The sequence below is a fragment of the Scleropages formosus genome, chromosome 12 (assembly GCF_900964775.1).
Source record: "Scleropages formosus chromosome 12, fSclFor1.1, whole genome shotgun sequence".
NCBI classification, from domain to species: Eukaryota; Metazoa; Chordata; class Actinopteri; order Osteoglossiformes; family Osteoglossidae; genus Scleropages; species Scleropages formosus.
In genome coordinates this window covers 3,541,152-3,546,091 of record NC_041817.1, presented here as the reverse complement: position 1 = coordinate 3,546,091, position 4,940 = coordinate 3,541,152, and the positions used below count along the sequence as shown (strand labels likewise).

General features: G+C 41.8%; 1 long non-coding RNA gene across 1 annotated transcript; it reads right to left on the bottom strand.

The window, feature by feature from the left end:
* Positions 1-2,409: 2,409 nt before the first annotated feature.
* On the bottom strand, positions 2,410-3,602 carry LOC108927296 (uncharacterized). The gene is made up of 3 exons (XR_001965577.1): positions 3,533-3,602; positions 2,873-2,998; positions 2,410-2,434 (listed from the first exon to the last, which is right to left on the bottom strand). It is a non-coding gene; the product is annotated as an uncharacterized LOC108927296 (long non-coding RNA).
* Between the last annotated feature and the right edge of the window lie 1,338 nt (positions 3,603-4,940).

Below are 4,940 nucleotides of genomic sequence, written 5' to 3'. Positions count from 1 at the left end.
GCCATGTGCAAGTTTGGACAGTTTTTAGATGAGACTTTACGCGATAGATTCGTGTGTGGCGTGAAAAGTGCTGAGCTCAGAGTCCATCTGTTAAATGCAGCACATTCTAAAGACTTAACCCTTGTACTTGCAATAGAAATGGCACTGGCATATAAGGTGACTTTAAAGAGTTTGCAGCAGTTTTCCCAAAAGACTTTCAAAGCCCACATAGTAGAAAAGAGGGGTGCCACAAAGCTGAAAGATTTAATCGCAAAACCGTGCTACAAATGTAATGGTATGGGGAACAAGCCAGATGCTTGCCGGTTCAAAGATGTTGATTGCCCCACAAGTGTCGGAAAAGGGGACATCTGTTGCGAGCCTGCCGGGCGCATCAGGAAGGGAAAAATGATGCCAAGCAAGTCAAGTGGACAAACCATGCCACCACAGCGTTTTGCCGGATCTGAGACCGCCGCTAACCACGAGTAGCAACAAACTCCGTGCATCAGATTGCATCGCACATGATCACAGACACGGAGGAGATTGCAACACGCTCTAGTTACAGAAAGACGAACTTGACAACACTAAGGAGGCACAAGTCAATGATGTTCACAAAGGAAGTGATATACAAGTGTAGCGCCACTCCCTGTAGATGATGCCGCAAGTCATCCAGATCAGCGGATGCCAAATGCCGAGATCTCTCTCAAAATGGCTTATTATCAGTAAGTCTGATCCTATGTTCAATCCCCTTTGCCAGACCAACATCCCACTCATTCATTGAGAACACATTGGCTCGCTCAGCTAACTTGTGTGATAGCCTCCTCTTCCACTCTTCAGGAATGGGGGAGTCCCCAAAGTCAAACAAGGCTGGATCAATCCTTGTGGGCTCCTTGGCATCATTACTCTTTGCAACAGTCACTGTGTCGGCAACATGTAAATATGCGATGATGGTGCCAACTGGAATGGAAGCATCTTTACGTGACTCGTTGCGAACATAACCAGGAAGTTCTCTTTATCAACAGCTGATGAAAGTAACATGGTGGGCTATACCAGAACACCAGAAGGTAGAGCAGTAGTGGGAGCATGCTCTGTAATCACAATGCTTTTCCCCATGGGCTGGGTTTCTGCAATCTTACAGACTGCAATGTGCTCACCAGCAGCAGGAACAATCAAAGGGTCAGGACCCATCCATCTGACATCGGCCACTTTGTCTCCAGCATCCGGGGGAACACGCCCCATCTGGGCTGGTGTCATGACTTGAGACTTAAGAGCGCACATTCAATGATGGATCGGCACTCGTATCTTCCTGGGTGCCAAAAACGAAAGGGCGTACCCTTTTCACATTAGTGCCCAACAAAACAGGAATGTTATCAGAGCAGTGTGGGTTGGCGCAAACCAAAGCAAGAACATTAATGGGATTCCCATCAGTCATCCTTTTCTGCGGAAATGCCAACTCCACCTGTACATACCCTTGATAAGGATAACTATCATCAGAATCACTCAGACCCCAGATAGCTAATCTACTTACCGGACACAATGGTACATGTCTCAAATGCTCATTATACCAGCTGTGAAAAATAATTGTCACCTGGGACCCGCTGTCCAACAGGGCTGTACAGATCTTCCCTTCCACCTTGACCTGAACAGTGGAGGGTGGTCCCACCAATCCTTTAGGTAATGAACCAGCTTGGGTACTGGCGAAGCCTCTACTCACGTGAGGGGCTTCCCTCAGCTGAAACACTTGACCCATTTAGTGACTCTCACTGTGCGTTGTGCACAAATGAACTTTTGGATAACTTTCTGTGGGTTTTCTGGCCGGTCGCATTTTGCAGCTGTATGCTTGCCACAAAACGGGGGCGTGTCGTGACGTCAGGTGGAACGCGGAGTTGGTATTGCGTTTTCTCGACCTTGCAGACCCACCCCCTCTAAAACTGTTTTTCATGGTAATTCCGTGTGTTGTTCTTGAAACCAAGGCGACAGTGACGTTTTGCAGATTGCCCTACCCCCCGTCCCGGCCGTTAGAGATGTCACCTTGGTGATCTTGGATACTACGCGTTTGAAAAACATGCTCCACTTTGCCGCGCTGCCGATTTCCTCAGAGGCTATATCGGTTCTACAGACATATATATCGGTATTCTTTAATGTCTGAAGAACATTCTGGTGAAGTGTCGTGAAGATTATAAAATCAGAAAGGTGTTAAATTAGTTCCGGCAACTAGGCATGCGTAAAGGCACCTTCCAAGATGGCGGCCGAGAGCAAAGATGGCCGTTCATTGTTGACAGTAACCATGGAGACCATGGTTAGAATAAAACAAGAAACGTGAAAATGTACGTGAAAATGTAAGAAATAAGCAACTCATTTGGGTTTCATGGCAACTTTTATTTAAGTATTTAAGTTCTTCTGCGCTGACGTCTGCTGGATTCTTTGTTTTTGAGCCGAGTCCTTGAGACATTCACTTCTGCAAAATAGAACAGAGATTTAAATGTATTCATTTACTTTGTTCTGATGTTTGTACAAATGTTATTATGTGAAATCTTTGAAATTATGTGAGAATCTTGAAGTTCCTTTCAGTCAAGCATTTTTTTCTTAAATTTAACTTACTAGTTAAAGTTATTCATTGCAAGTACACAACTAAAATTAAAAAATGAATTTTCTGTGGCTGGTCAACAGACCTTATTAAGAAATTACATGAAAAACACCACAATATAAAATCATAATACAAAAAAAAAATATCAATAGAAAAAAAATTATAAATACCAAAGAAAAATCATAAGAATAAATCACAATAAAAATCTCCCCAATAACATACACTCAAAACTGATAAAAAGGAAAAAAATCCCCTTCTTTAAATACTTTATTGTACAGTGCAAAACTAAACAAAATGGGGGATTTTCACCTTTTCCTTAGAGCAAAGTTCTTTGTGATTTCCATGCTACTCAGTGGTGAAGTCTTTTCTCACCCCTCCCTCTCCTTGTTCTGCATCTTCAAAATGGCCTGCTGCTGTGCTCCCATGCCTTTTATACTCATGATGTCAGCAGTCACACCAGGTTACCACAGTAAATCAGAATATAAAAAATAAACACTAAAATTATTTTAGAAAAAAAAATAAAAGAAAAATATCTAATAGAAAATAAGTCACAATAAAAATCTCCCCAATAACATACAATTAAAACAGATAAAGAGGAAAAAGACATCCCCTTCCTTAAACTTATTTACAGCACAAAACGAACTAAACAAGCTAAAAACAACTACATTTTCTGTGGTTGGTCAACAGAACTTACTAACAAATTACATGAAATACATTATCACAATATAAAATCATTCACCACAATATAAAATATAAAGTAAAATAAACTATCAAGAGAAAATTAAATATAAAAGAAAAAATCACTAGTAGGAAATGATTCATAATAAAAATCTCCCCAATAACATACAATCTAAACAGATAAAAAGGAAAAAAATCCCTTTCCTCAACAAATACTTTATTTTACAGTGCAAAACTAAACAAAACAGGGGATTTTCTCTTTTTCCTTAGAGCAAAGTTCTTTGTGCTTACCATGCTGCTCAGTGGTGAAGTCTCTTCTCACCACCCTCTCTCTTTGTTTTGCATCTTCAAAATCGCCTCTGCTGCTGTGCACCCATGCCTTTTATACTTGTGATGTCAGCAGTCACACCAGGAGGTTACCACAGTAAATGGCTAACAAACAGTGATTTATGATCAAGTCTTGCTAGGACATGCCCCCAAGACAAAGATGCAGGATACCCACTGTAGAGGCACAACAGATATATTTCGTGTAGAAAACATGTTGATGAAGTTTGATATCAGTATGATGCTGAAAGTTGCTGTTGATCCAATATTAAACATGAAAATGCATCCCTTGTGCCATCAGAAGTCTTGGTAAATTTCTGCTAACAAAATAATTTTTATATTTTCTTCCAAATAATTTTTATATTTTCTCCTAATTAATTTATATATTTTCTTCCAAATAATTTATATATTTTCTTCCAAATAATTTTTATTTTTTCTCCCAATTAATTTATATATTTTCTTCCAAATAATTTATATATTTTCTTCCAAATAATTTTTTTTTTTTCTCCCAATTAATTTATATATTTTCTTCCAAATAATTTATATATTTTCTCCCAATTAATCAGGCCATAAACACCTTCTGGGGTGCGCGGTGGTGCAGTGGGTTGGACCGGGTCCTGCTCTTCAGTGGGTCTGGGGTTCAAGTCCCGCTTGGGGTGCCTTGCGACGGACTGGCGTCCCGTCCTGGGTGTGTCCTCTCCCCCTCCGGCCTTACGCCCTGTGTTGCCGGGTAGGCTCCGGTTCCCCGTGACCCCGTATAGGACAAGCGGTTCTGAAAATGTGTGTGTGTGTGTAAACACCTTCTTCTTCAGCTTGACGACTTCCCTCAGCACCGGTGTCCACCAGCAAGTTCTTGGGTTGCTGCCGTGACTGGCGTCAGCAAACTTTTGGCCGCAGCTCTGCCTAGCTGCTTCCAAAATGGAGGTTTTGAACAGGGTTCACTCAGACTCCATGTACCCTACCTTGTCCAGGACATGGGGGAAGTTCTTATGGAGGTGGGAGTTAAAATCATTCCGGAGAGGGTCCTCTGACAGTTGTTCCCAGCATACCCTCATTATGCTCTTGGGTCCACCAGGTCTGTCCATCAGTTTTGCCCACCATCTGATCCAGCTCACCACTAGATGGTAATTAGTTGACAGCTCAGCACCTCTTTTCACCCAAGTGTCCAGAACATAAGGCCTCAAGTCAGACGAAGCGACTGCAAAGTCAGTTATTGACCTTTGGCCAAAGGAGCTCTGGTACCAAGTACACTTATGAGCATACCTGTTTTCGAACGTGGTGTTTGTTATGAACAAACTATGGCTAGCACAGAAGTCCAGTAACATTTCATCATCATGCGGGTTTACACTGGGCAAGCCGTTCTTCCCAGTCACGC